This window comes from Syngnathus floridae, unplaced genomic scaffold, assembly GCF_059516105.1.
Source record: "Syngnathus floridae isolate MCC-2025c unplaced genomic scaffold, RoL_Sflo_1.0 HiC_scaffold_99, whole genome shotgun sequence".
Classification (NCBI taxonomy): Eukaryota; Metazoa; Chordata; class Actinopteri; order Syngnathiformes; family Syngnathidae; genus Syngnathus; species Syngnathus floridae.
This window is the reverse complement of record NW_028284127.1, coordinates 25001-38806: the sequence shown is the minus strand read 5'-3', so window position 1 is coordinate 38806 and position 13806 is coordinate 25001.

The following is a 13806-nucleotide window of genomic DNA, read 5'->3' as shown; positions in this document are numbered from 1 at the left end:
AAGTGCATGTCCGCTCGGCTGGAGGTATTTCCGGCCACCCGGCGCGTGTGCACGGCCTCTGGGTGGCTCCGGGCCGGCTAGAATTCCGGACCGCGATCGCTAACTCGCGGGACCCTAAATGGCCCGCGGACCAGCCGGCGGGACGTCGGTGACCACCCATCCGCCTCGCGGTGGTCCCCGGCCGGCTAGAATTCCGGACCGCGATCGCTAATTCGCGGGACCCTAAATGGCCCGCGGACCAGCCGGCGGGACCTCGGTGACCACCCATCCGCCTCGCGGTGGTCCCTGGCCGGCTAGAATTCCGGACCGCGATCGCAAACTCGCGGGACCCTAAATGGCCCGCGGACCAGCCGGCGGGACCTCGGTGACCACCCATCCGCCTCGCGGTGGTCCCTGGCCGGCTAGAATTCCGGACCGCGATCGGTAATTCGCGGGACCCTAAATGGCCCGCGGACCATCCGGCGGGACCTCGGTGACCACCCATCCGCCTCGCGGTGGTCCCTGGCCGGCTAGAATTCCGGACCGCGATCGCTAATTCGCGGGACCCTAAATGGCCCGCGGACCAGCCGGCGGGACCTCGGTGAAGACCCATCCGCCTCGCGGTGGTCCCCGGCCGGGTAGAATTCCGGACCGCGATCGGTACCTCGCGGGACCCTAAATGGCCCGCGGACCAGCCGGCGGGACCTCGGTGAAGACCCATCCGCCTCGCGGTGGTCCCCGGCCGGGTAGAATTCCGGACCGCGATCGGTACCTCGCGGGACCCTAAATGGCCCGCGGACCAGCCGGCGGGACCTCGGTGAAGACCCATCCGCCTCGCGGTGGTCCCCGGCCGGCTAGAATTCCGGGCCGCGATCGGTAACTCGCGGGACCCTAAATGGCCCGCGGACCAGCCGGCGGGACCTCGGTGAAGACCCATCCGCCTCGCGGTGGTCCCCGGCCGGCTAGAATTCCGGACCGCGATCGGTAACTCGCGGGACCCTAAATGGCCCGCGGACCAGCCGGCGGGACCTCGGTGACCACCCATCCGCCTTGCGGTGGTCCCTGGCCGGCTAGAATTCCGGACCGCGATCGGTAACTCGCGGGACCCTAAATGGCCCGCGGACCAGCCGGCGGGACCTCGGTGACCACCCATCCGCCTTCGCTGGTTCCCAAGTCGGCTAGAATTCCGGACCGCGATCGCTAACTCGCGGGACCCTAAATGGCCCGCGGACCAGCCGGCGGGACCCACTTGACTTCCTATCCGCCTTCGCTGGTTCCCAAGTCGGCTAGAATTCCGGGCCGCGACCGGTAACTCGCGGGACCCTAAATGGCCCGCGGACCAGCCGGCGGGACCTCGGTGACCACCCATCCGCCTTCGCTGGTTCCCAAGTCGGCTAGAATTCCGGACCGCGATCGCTAACTCGCGGGACCGCAATTGGCCCGCGGACCAGCCGGCGGGACCCACTTGACTTCCCATCCGCCTTCGCTGGTTCCCAAGTCGGCTAGAATTCCGGACCGCGATCGCTAACTCGCGGGACCCTAAATGGCCCGCGGACCAGCCAGCGGGACCCGCTTGACTTCCTATCCGCCTTCGCTGGTTCCCAAGTCGGCTAGAATTCCGGACCGCGATCGCTAACTCGCGGGACCGCAATTGGCCCGCGGACCAGCCGGCGGGACCCGCTCCACTTCCTATCCGCCTTCGCTGGTTCCCAAGTCGGCTAGAATTCCGGACCGCGATCGCTAACTCGCGGGACCCTAAATGGCCCGCGGACCAGCCAGCGGGACCCGCTTGACTTCCTATCCGCCTTCGCTGGTTCCCAAGTCGGCTAGAATTCCGGACCGCGATCGCTAACTCGCGGGACCGCAATTGGCCCGCGGACCAGCCGGCGGGACCCGCTCCACTTCCTATCCGCATTCGCTGGTTCCCAAGTCGGCCACAAATTACGATTATTCGGCCTCTCGCTCTGGAAGTGCCATCGGCACTTGCTCGGAAAAGTGTCCGCCTCTTCTGGTTCCCTAGGTCGGCCGCCAAAAGCGAAAAATCGGCCTCTACCCCGTTTGGGTACCAGGGGTAGGGTGCAGTACCAACTTTGGTCTTCAGGTGCGCCAGAGCGCGATGGTTGGTCCCACTAGTCAGCGTACTCATCGACGGTTTACTCCCCTTTCGCAAAATATAGTGGGCACGTATGTGCAGGACTGTTTATTTTTATTTTGAAAAATTTTCTAAGTGCCAGCGGACGCTGGCACACGACGTGTCCGAGCCACGATGGTGCCCAGGCCGGACAGCGACGGCGAAAAAGCCGATTCTGGAAGTTTCGAATATGCCAACGGCAAAAGCGGCGCGATGTGTCCGCCTCGGCTGGTTCTCCGGTCGGCCAGAAAAAGTGAAAATTCGGCCTCTCGCTCTGGAGGTCCGACGAACTTTGGCGAATATTTTCTAAGTGCCAACGGGTGTTACACCGTAATGTGTCCGACGCGGCTGGTTCCTCCGGTCGGCCAGAAAAAGTGAAAATTCGGCCTCTTGCTCTGGAGGTCCGACGAACTTTGGCGAATATTTTCTAAGTGCCAACGGGTGTTACACCGTAATGTGTCCGACTCGGCTGGTTCCTCCGGTCGGCCCGAACGAGCGAAAATTCGGCCTCTTCGCCTGGAAGTCCGGCCGACTTGGGCGAATATTTTCTAAGTGCCAACGGGTGTTCGGCCGTAATGTGTCCGACTCGGCTGGTTCCCCGAGTCGGCCCGAAGGAGCGAAAATTCGGCCTCTTCGCCTGGAGGTCCAACGAACTTTGGCGAATATTTTCTAAGTGCCAACGGGTGTTACACCGTAATGTGTCCGACTCGGCTGGTTCCTCCGGTCGGCCCGAACGAGCGAAAATTCGGCCTCTTGCTCTGGAAGATCTGCCAACTTGAGCGAATATTTTCTAAGTGCCAACGGGTGTTCGGCCGTAACGTGTCCGACTCGGCTGGTTCCCCGAGTCGGCCCGAACGAGTGAAAATTCGGCCTCTTGCTCTGGAAGTCCTGCCAACTTGAGCGAATATTTTCAAAGTGCCAACGGCTGTTCGGCCGTAACGTGTCCGACTCGGCTGGTTCCCCGAGTCGGCCCGAACGAGTGAAAATTCGGCCTCTTGCTCTGGAAGTCCTGCCAACTTGAGCGAATATTTTCAAAGTGCCAACGGCTGTTCGGCCGTAACGTGTCCGACTCGGCTGGTTCCCCGAGTCGGCCCGAACGAGCGAAAATTCGGCCTCTTGCTCTGGAAGTCCTGCCAACTTGAGCGAATATTTTCTAAGTGCCATCGGGTCTTGCCCGGAAAAGTGTCCGACTCGGCTGGTTCCCCGAGTCGGCCCGAACGAGCGAAAATTCGGCCTCTCGCTCTGGAAGTCCCGCCAACTTGAGCGAATATTTTCTAAGTGCCATCGGGTCTTGCCCGGAAAAGTGTCCGACTCGGCTGGTTCCCCGAGTCGGCCCGAACGAGCGAAAATTCGGCCTCTTGCTCTGGAAGTCCTGCCAACTTGAGCGAATATTTTCTAAGTGCCATCGGGGCTTGCCCGGAAAAGTGTCCGACTCGGCTGGTTCCCCGAGTCGGCCCGAACGAGCGAAAATTCGGCCTCTTGCTCTGGAAGTCCGACGAACTTTGGCGAATATTTTCTAAGTGCCAACGGGTGTTCGGCCGTAACGTGTCCGACTCGGCTGGTTCCCCGAGTCGGCCCGAACGAGTGAAAATTCGGCCTCTTGCTCTGGAAGTCCTGCCAACTTGAGCGAATATTTTCTAAGTGCCATCGGGTCTTGCCCGGAAAAGTGTCCGACTCGGCTGGTTCCCCGAGTCGGCCCGAACGAGCGAAAATTCGGCCTCTTCGCCTGGAAGTCCTGCCAACTTGAGCGAATATTTTCTAAGTGCCATCGGGTCTTGCCCGGAAAAGTGTCCGACTCGGCTGGTTCCCCGAGTCGGCCCGAACGAGCGAAAATTCGGCCTCTTGCTCTGGAAGTCCTGCCAACTTGAGCGAATATTTTCTAAGTGCCATCGGGTCTTGCCCGGAAAAGTGTCCGACTCGGCTGGTTCCCCGAGTCGGCCCGAACGAGCGAAAATTCGGCCTCTTGCTCTGGAAGTCCTGCCAACTTGAGCGAATATTTTCTAAGTGCCATCGGGGCTTGCCCGGAAAAGTGTCCGACTCGGCTGGTTCCCCGAGTCGGCCCGAACGAGCGAAAATTCGGCCTCTTGCTCTGGAAGTCCGACGAACTTTGGCGAATATTTTCTAAGTGCCAACGGGTGTTCGGCCGTAACGTGTCCGACTCGGCTGGTTCCCCGAGTCGGCCCGAACGAGTGAAAATTCGGCCTCTTGCTCTGGAAGTCCTGCCAACTTGAGCGAATATTTTCTAAGTGCCATCGGGTCTTGCCCGGAAAAGTGTCCGACTCGGCTGGTTCCCCGAGTCGGCCCGAACGAGCGAAAATTCGGCCTCTTGCTCTGGAAGTCCTGCCAACTTGAGCGAATATTTTCTAAGTGCCATCGGGTCTTGCCCGGAAAAGTGTCCGACTCGGCTGGTTCCCCGAGTCGGCCCGAACGAGCGAAAATTTGGCCTCTTGCTCTGGAAGTCCTGCCAACTTGAGCGAATATTTTCTAAGTGCCATCGGCTCTTGCCCGGAAAAGTGTCCGACCCGTCCGGTTCCCTAGTTCGGCCACATAATGTGAAAATTCGGCCTCTTGCTCTGGAAGTCCTGCCAACTTGAGCGAATATTTTCTAAGTGCCATCGGGTCTTGCCCGGAAAAGTGTCCGACTCGGCTGGTTCCCCGAGTCGGCCCGAACGAGCGAAAATTCGGCCTCTTGCTCTGGAAGTCCTGCCAACTTGAGCGAATATTTTCTAAGTGCCATCGGGTCTTGCCCGGAAAAGTGTCCGACTCGGCTGGTTCCCCGAGTCGGCCACGGAATGTGAAAATTCGGCCTCTTGCTCTGGAAGTCCTGCCAACTTGAGCGAATATTTTCTAAGTGCCATCGGGTCTTGCCCGGAAAAGTGTCCGACTCGGCTGGTTCCCCGAGTCGGCCCGAACGAGCGAAAATTCGGCCTCTTGCTCTGGAAGTCCTGCCAACTTGAGCGAATATTTTCTAAGTGCCATCGGGTCTTGCCCGGAAAAGTGTCCGACTCGGCCGGTTCCCTAGTTCGGCCACATAATGTGAAAATTCGGCCTCTTGCTCTGGAAGTCCTGCCAACTTGAGCGAATATTTTCTAAGTGCCATCGGGTCTTGCCCGGAAAAGTGTCCGACTCGGCTGGTTCCCCGAGTCGGCCCGAACGAGCGAAAATTCGGCCTCTTGCTCTGGAAGTCCTGCCAACTTGAGCGAATATTTTCTAAGTGCCATCGGGTCTTGCCCGGAAAAGTGTCCGACTCGGCTGGTTCCCCGAGTCGGCCCGAACGAGCGAAAATTCGGCCTCTTGCTCTGGAAGTCCTGCCAACTTGAGCGAATATTTTCTAAGTGCCATCGGGTCTTGCCCGGAAAAGTGTCCGACTCGGCTGGTTCCCTAGTTCGGCCACATAATGTGAAAATTCGGCCTCTTGCTCTGGAAGTCCTGCCAACTTGAGCGAATATTTTCTAAGTGCCATCGGGTCTTGCCCGGAAAAGTGTCCGACTCGGCTGGTTCCCCGAGTCGTCCCGAACGAGCGAAAATTCGGCCTCTCGCTCTGGAAGTCCTGCCAACTTGAGCGAATATTTTCTAAGTGCCATCGGGTCTTGCCCGGAAAAGTGTCCGACTCGGCTGGTTCCCCGAGTCGGCCCGAACGAGCGAAAATTCGGCCTCTTCGCCTGGAAGTCCTGCCAACTTGAGCGAATATTTTCTAAGTGCCATCGGGTCTTGCCCGGAAAAGTGTCCGACTCGGCTGGTTCCCCGAGTCGGCCCGAACGAGCGAAAATTCGGCCTCTTGCTCTGGAAGTCCTGCCAACTTGAGCGAATATTTTCTAAGTGCCATCGGGTCTTGCCCGGAAAAGTGTCCGACTCGGCTGGTTCCCCGAGTCGTCCCGAACGAGCGAAAATTCGGCCTCTCGCTCTGGAAGTCCTGCCAACTTGAGCGAATATTTTCTAAGTGCCATCGGGTCTTGCCCGGAAAAGTGTCCGACTCGGCTGGTTCCCCGAGTCGGCCCGAACGAGCGAAAATTCGGCCTCTTCGCCTGGAAGTCCTGCCAACTTGAGCGAATATTTTCTAAGTGCCATCGGGTCTTGCCCGGAAAAGTGTCCGACTCGGCTGGTTCCCCGAGTCGGCCCGAACGAGCGAAAATTCGGCCTCTTGCTCTGGAAGTCCTGCCAACTTGAGCGAATATTTTCTAAGTGCCATCGGGTCTTGCCCGGAAAAGTGTCCGACTCGGCTGGTTCCCCGAGTCGGCCCGAACGAGCGAAAATTCGGCCTCTTGCTCTGGAAGTCCTGCCAACTTGAGCGAATATTTTCTAAGTGCCATCGGGTCTTGCCCGGAAAAGTGTCCGACTCGGCTGGTTCCCCGAGTCGGCCCGAACGAGCGAAAATTCGGCCTCTTGCTCTGGAAGTCCTGCCAACTTGAGCGAATATTTTCTAAGTGCCATCGGCTCTTGCCCGGAAAAGTGTCCGACCCGTCCGGTTCCCTAGTTCGGCCACATAATGTGAAAATTCGGCCTCTTGCTCTGGAAGTCCTGCCAACTTGAGCGAATATTTTCTAAGTGCCATCGGGTCTTGCCCGGAAAAGTGTCCGACTCGTCTGGTTCCCCGAGTCGGCCCGAACGAGCGAAAATTCGGCCTCTTGCTCTGGAAGTCCTGCCAACTTGAGCGAATATTTTCTAAGTGCCATCGGGTCTTGCCCGGAAAAGTGTCCGACTCGGCTGGTTCCCTAGTTCGGCCACATAATGTGAAAATTCGGCCTCTTGCTCTGGAAGTCCTGCCAACTTGAGCGAATATTTTCTAAGTGCCATCGGGTCTTGCCCGGAAAAGTGTCCGACTCGGCTGGTTCCCCGAGTCGGCCCGAACGAGCGAAAATTCGGCCTCTTGCTCTGGAAGTCCTGCCAACTTGAGCGAATATTTTCTAAGTGCCATCGGGTCTTGCCCGGAAAAGTGTCCGACTCGGCTGGTTCCCCGAGTCGGCCAGAAAAAGTGAAAATTCAGCCTCTTCGCCTGGAAGTCCTGCCAACTTGAGCGAATATTTTCTAAGTGCCATCGGGTCTTGCCCGGAAAAGTGTCCGACTCGGCTGGTTCCCCGAGTCGGCCCGAACGAGCGAAAATTCGGCCTCTTGCTCTGGAAGTCCTGCCAACTTGAGCGAATATTTTCTAAGTGCCATCGGGTCTTGCCCGGAAAAGTGTCCGACTCGGCTGGTTCCCCGAGTCGGCCAGAAAAAGTGAAAATTCAGCCTCTTCGCCTGGAAGTCCTGCCAACTTGAGCGAATATTTTCTAAGTGCCATCGGGTCTTGCCCGGAAAAGTGTCCGACTCGGCTGGTTCCCCGAGTCGGCCAGAACGAGCGAAAATTCGGCCTCTTGCTCTGGAAGTCCTGCCAACTTGAGCGAATATTTTCTAAGTGCCATCGGGTCTCTCCCGGAAAAGTGTCCGCCTCGTCCGGTTCCCTAGTTCGGCCACGGAATGTGAAAATTCGGCCTCTTGCTCTGGAAGTCCTGCCAACTTGAGCGAATATTTTCTAAGTGCCATCGGGTCTTGCCCGGAAAAGTGTCCGACTCGGCTGGTTCCCTAGTTCGGCCACATAATGTGAAAATTCGGCCTCTTGCTCTGGAAGTCCTGCCAACTTGAGCGAATATTTTCTAAGTGCCATCGGGTCTTGCCCGGAAAAGTGTCCGACTCGGCTGGTTCCCCGAGTCGGCCAGAAAAAGTGAAAATTCGGCCTCTTCGCCTGGAAGTCCTGCCAACTTGAGCGAATATTTTCTAAGTGCCATCGGGTCTTGCCCGGAAAAGTGTCCGACTCGGCTGGTTCCCCGAGTCGGCCAGAAAAAGTGAAAATTCGGCCTCTTGCTCTGGAAGTCCTGCCAACTTGAGCGAATATTTTCTAAGTGCCATCGGGTCTCTCCCGGAAAAGTGTCCGACTCGTCCGGTTCCCTAGTTCGGCCACATAATGTGAAAATTCGGCCTCTTGCTCTGGAAGTCCTGCCAACTTGAGCGAATATTTTCTAAGTGCCATCGGGTCTCTCCCGGAAAAGTGTCCGACTCGGCCGGTTCCCTAGTTCGGCCACATAATGTGAAAATTCGGCCTCTTGCTCTGGAAGTCCTGCCAACTTGAGCGAATATTTTCTAAGTGCCATCGGGTCTCTCCCGGAAAAGTGTCCGCCTCGTCCGGTTCCCTAGTTCGGCCACATAATGTGAAAATTCGGCCTCTTGCTCTGGAAGTCCGACGAACTTTGGCGAATATTTTCTAAGTGCCATCGGGTCTCTCCCGGAAAAGTGTCCGCCTCGTCCGGTTCCCTAGTTCGGCCACGGAATGTAATAATTCGGCCTCTCTGAGGTACCAGGGGAACGCATTTAGGTACCAGGGGTAGTCGCTGAGGTACCAGGGGTATGCATTTAGGTACCAGGGGAGACCACTACGGTCTGTTGGTCCCCCTAGTTAGTGTACTCATCGGTTTACTCCCCTTTCGCAAAATATAGTCGGCACGTATGTGCAGGACTGTTTATTTTTATTTTGAAAAATGTTCTAAGTGCCAACGGAAGCTGGCACACGAACTGTCCGAGCCACGATGGTGCCCAGGCCGGACAGCGACGGCGAAAAAGCCGATGTGTGTTTGATGGAAGTTTCGAATATTTTCAAAGTGCCAACGGCACTTGCGGGGTGATGTGTCCGCCTCGTCTGGTTCCCCAGGTCGGCCAGAAAAAGTGAAAATTCGGCCTCTTCTCCTGGAAGTCCGGCCAAGTTTGGCGAATATTTTCTAAGTGCCAACGGCACTTGCGGGGTGATGTGTCCGCCTCGTCTGGTTCCCCAGGTCGGCCAGAACAAGTGAAAATTCGGCCTCTTCTCCTGGAAGTCTGGCCAAGTTTGGCGAATATTTTCAAAGTGCCAACGGCACTTGCGGGGTGATGTGTCCGCCTCGTCTGGTTCCCCAGGTCGGCCAGAACAAGTGAAAATTCGGCCTCTTCTCCTGGAAGTCTGGCCAAGTTTGGCGAATATTTTCAAAGTGCCAACGTCACTTGCGGGGTGATGTGTCCGCCTCGTCTGGTTCCCCAGGTCGGCCAGAACAAGTGAAAATTCGGCCTCTTCTCCTGGAAGTCTGGCCAAGTTTGGCGAATATTTTCTAAGTGCCAACGACTCAACAGCCGTAAAGTGTCCGCCTCGGCTGGTTCCCCATAACGGCCAGAACAAGTGAAAATTCGGCCTCTTCTCCTGGAAGTCTGGCCAAGTTTGGCGAATATTTTCTAAGTGCCAACGACTCAACCAGCGTAAAGTGTCCGCCTCGGCTGGTTCCCCATAACGGCCAGAACAAGTGAAAATTCGGCCTCTTCTCCTGGAAGTCTGGCCAAGTTTGGCGAATATTTTCTAAGTGCCAACGACTCAACCAGCCTAAAGTGTCCGCCTCGGCTGGTTCCCCAGGTCGGGTACCACAAGTGAAAATTCGGCCTCTTCTCCTGGAAGTCTGGCCAAGTTTGGCGAATATTTTCTGAGTGCCAACGACTCAACCAGCCTAAAGTGTCCGCCTCGGCTGGTTCCCCATAACGGCCACCAAAAGTGAAAATTCGGCCTCTTCTCCTGGAAGTCAAGCCAAGTTTGGCAAATATTTTCTAAGTGCCAACGACTCAACCAGCGCAAAGTGTCCGCCTCGGCTGGTTCCCCATAACGGCCATGAAAAGTGAAAATTCGGCCTCTTCTCCTGGAAGTCAAGCCAAGTTTGGCAAATATTTTCTAAGTGCCAACGACTCAACCAGCGTAAAGTGTCCGCCTCGGCTGGTTCCCCAGGTCGGCCACCAAAAGTGAAAATTCGGCCTCTTCTCCTGGAAGTCTTGCCAAGTTTGGCGAATATTTTCTAAGTGCCAACGACTCAACCAGCGTAAAGTGTCCGCCTCGGCTGGTTCCCCAGGTCGGCCACCAAAAGTGAAAATTCGGCCTCTTCTCCTGGAAGTCAAGCCAAGTTTGGCAAATATTTTCTAAGTGCCAACGACTCAACCAGCGTAAAGTGTCCGCCTCGGCTGGTTCCCCAGGTCGGTCACCAAAAGTGAAAATTCGGCCTCTTCTCCTGGAAGTCTGGCCAAGTTTGGCGAATATTTTCTGAGTGCCAACGACTCAACCAGCCTAAAGTGTCCGCCTCGGCTGGTTCCCCATAACGGCCACCAAAAGTGAAAATTCGGCCTCTTCTCCTGGAAGTCAAGCCAAGTTTGGCAAATATTTTCTAAGTGCCAACGACTCAACCAGCGCAAAGTGTCCGCCTCGGCTGGTTCCCCATAACGGCCATGAAAAGTGAAAATTCGGCCTCTTCTCCTGGAAGTCAAGCCAAGTTTGGCAAATATTTTCTAAGTGCCAACGACTCAACCAGCGTAAAGTGTCCGCCTCGGCTGGTTCCCCAGGTCGGCCACCAAAAGTGAAAATTCGGCCTCTTCTCCTGGAAGTCTTGCCAAGTTTGGCGAATATTTTCTAAGTGCCAACGACTCAACCAGCGTAAAGTGTCCGCCTCGGCTGGTTCCCCAGGTCGGCCACCAAAAGTGAAAATTCGGCCTCTTCTCCTGGAAGTCAAGCCAAGTTTGGCAAATATTTTCTAAGTGCCAACGACTCAACCAGCGTAAAGTGTCCGCCTCGGCTGGTTCCCCAGGTCGGTCACCAAAAGTGAAAATTCGGCCTCTTCTCCTGGAAGTCAAGCCAAGTTTGGCAGATATTTTCTAAGTGCCAACGACTCAACCAGCGTAAAGTGTCCGCCTCGGCTGGTTCCCCAGGTCGGCCACCAAAAGTGAAAATTCGGCCTCTTCTCCTGGAAGTCAAGCCAAGTTTGGCAAATATTTTCTAAGTGCCAACGACTCAACCAGCGTAAAGTGTCCGCCTCGGCTGGTTCCCCATAACGGCCACCAAAAGTGAAAATTCGGCCTCTTCTCCTGGAAGTCAAGCCATGTTTGGCAAATATTTTCTAAGTGCCAACGGCTCTTGAGCCGAAAAGTGTCCGCCTCGGCTGGTTCCCCATAACGGCCACCAAAAGTGAAAATTCGGCCTCTTCTCCTGGAAGTCAAGCCAAGTTTGGCAAATATTTTCTAAGTGCCAACGGCTCTTGAGCCGAAAAGTGTCCGCCTCGGCTGGTTCCCCAGGTCGGCCACCAAAAGTGAAAATTCGGCCTCTTCTCCTGGAAGTCAAGCCAAGTTTGGCAAATATTTTCTAAGTGCCAACGGCTCTTGAGCCGAAAAGTGTCCGCCTCGGCTGGTTCCCGCGGTCGGCCTTCAAAAGCGAAAATTCGGCCTCTTCCCCTGGTAGCCCTGCCAACTTGTGCGAATTTTTTCTAAGTGCCAACGGCTCTTGAGCCGAAAAGTGTCCGCCTCGGCTGGTTCCCTCGGTCGGCCCCAAAAAGCGAAAATTCGGCCTCTCCCTCTTTAGGTACCAGGGGCTGGGGTACCAGGGGGAGGGTGCAGTACCAACTTTGGTCTTCAGGTGCGCCAGAGTACGCTAAATGGTCCCCCTAGTCAGCGTACTCATCAACGATTTACCCCCCTTTCGCAAAATATAGTCAGAACGAGCATGGGGGGCGCATAATTTACCCCACAAAATGAAAGGGCCCGGTGCCGAGCGCTTGGTCATGGCCGCCAGCAGCGCCCCTTGCTCGGTGGGAACACAACACGCAGGGTTGCACAGCACCCTGGAAGGCACAAAGAGAGTGAAAAATTTTCTAAGTGTCACTCTTGACGAAAAATGTCTAAGTGCCTCTCTTGACGAAAAATTTCTAAGTGCCACGCTTGACGAAAAATGTCTAAGTGCCACAGCGCTCGAAAATTTCCTAAGTGCGAGCACGGCTGTGAAATATTCAAAGTACAAGGAACGCTGGCAGAATCTCTCGACGGCCGTCTGCTCCCGGCGGCCGCCGTGAAGTCTCCCCTCCCGGGGACGGCTGTCTGCTCCCGGCAGCCGTCCTTAACCCCCTCCCCACACGTTGGACGAACACCAGCCGAGGGCGAAAGGCTCGCGGTGTGGAAGGATCGTGGCCACGGCTAATCTAGCGATGCCCGCGTTGGACGGTCACACCGCACGACAGAGCGGGGCCTGCATCCGGCGCGAGGCGGCCTTCAGGCACGTGGCTCGAGACGACCTCACCCGCCCTAGCCCGGAGCGGAAAGACTTTGAAATTTTCAAAGTCCAAGGAACACTGGCAGAATGGGAGGACCGGCCGCCTCCTTAAACACAGGCCGGAGAGATGGAGCGGGATCAGCGGCCCGCGCGTTGAGCGAACACCGGCCGAGGGCGAAAGGCTCGCGGTGTGGAAGGATCGTGGCCACGGCTAATCTAGCGATGCCCGCGTCGGACGGTCACACCGCACGACAGAGCGGGGCCTGCATCCGGCGCGAGGCGGCCTTCAGGCACGTGGTTCGAGACGACCTCACCCGCCCTAGCCCGGAGCGGAAAGACTTTGAAATAGTCAAAGTCCAAGGAACACTGGCAGAATCTCTCGACGGCCGTCTGCTCCCGGCGGCCGCCGTGAAGTCTCCCCTCCCGGGGACGGCTGTCTGCTCCCGGCAGCCGTCCATAACCCCCTCCCCACACGTTGGTTGAACATCAGCCGAGGGCGAAAGGCTCGCGGTGTGGAAGGATCGTGGCCACGGCTAATCTAGCGATGCCCGCGTTGGACGGTCACACCGCACGACAGAGCGGGGCCTGCATCCGGCGCGAGGCGGCCTTCAGGCACGTGGTTCGAGACGACCTCACCCGCCCTAGCCCGGAGCGGAAAGACTTTTCAAAGTCCAAGGAACACTGGCAGAATGGGAGGACCGGCCGCCTCCTTAAACACAGGCCGGAGCGACCGAGCGGGATCAGCGGCCCGCGCGCAGGGTCTTTGAAATGTACAAAGTCCTAGGGACAATGGCAGAATCGCTCGACGGCCGTCTGCTCCCGGCGGCCGCGGTGAAGGGACTGTACACCCCACCCGGGGACGGCTGTCTGCTCCCGGCAGCCGTCCTTCCCCCCCACCCCACACGTTGACCGACACCGGCCGAGGGCGAAAGGCTCGCGGTGTGGAAGGATCGTGGCCACGGCTAATCTAGCGATGCCCGCGTTGGACGGTCACACCGCACGACAGAGCGGGGCCTGCATCCGGCGCGAGGCGGCCTTCAGGCACGTGGTTCGAGACGACCTCACCCGCCCTAGCCCGGAGCGAAAAGACTTTGAAATATTCAAAGTCCAAGGAACACTGGCAGAATGGGAGGACCGGCCGCCTCCTTAAACACAGGCCGGAGCGACCGAGCGGGATCAGCGGCCCGCGCGGAGGGTCTTTAAAATGTACAAAGTCCTAGGAACAATGGCAGAATCGCTCGACGGCCGTCTGCTCCCGGCGGCCGCGGTGGAAGGACTGTACACCCCACCCGGGGACGGCTGTCTGCTCCCGGCAGCCGTCCTTCCCCCCCACCCACACGTTGACCGACACCGGCCGAGGGCGAAAGGCTCGCGGTGTGGAAGGATCGTGGCCACGGCTAATCTAGCGATGCCCGCGTTGGACGGTCACACCGCACGACAGAGCGGGGCCGCATCTGGCGCGAGGCGGCCTTCAGGCACGTGGTTCGAGACGACCTCACCCGCCCTAGCCCGGAGCGGAAAGACTTTGAAATTTTCAAAGTCCAAGGAACACTGGCAGAATGGGAGGACCGGCCGCCTCCTTAAACACAGGCCGGGCGAAAAATATGCGAATGTTGGGCGGAAAGACTTT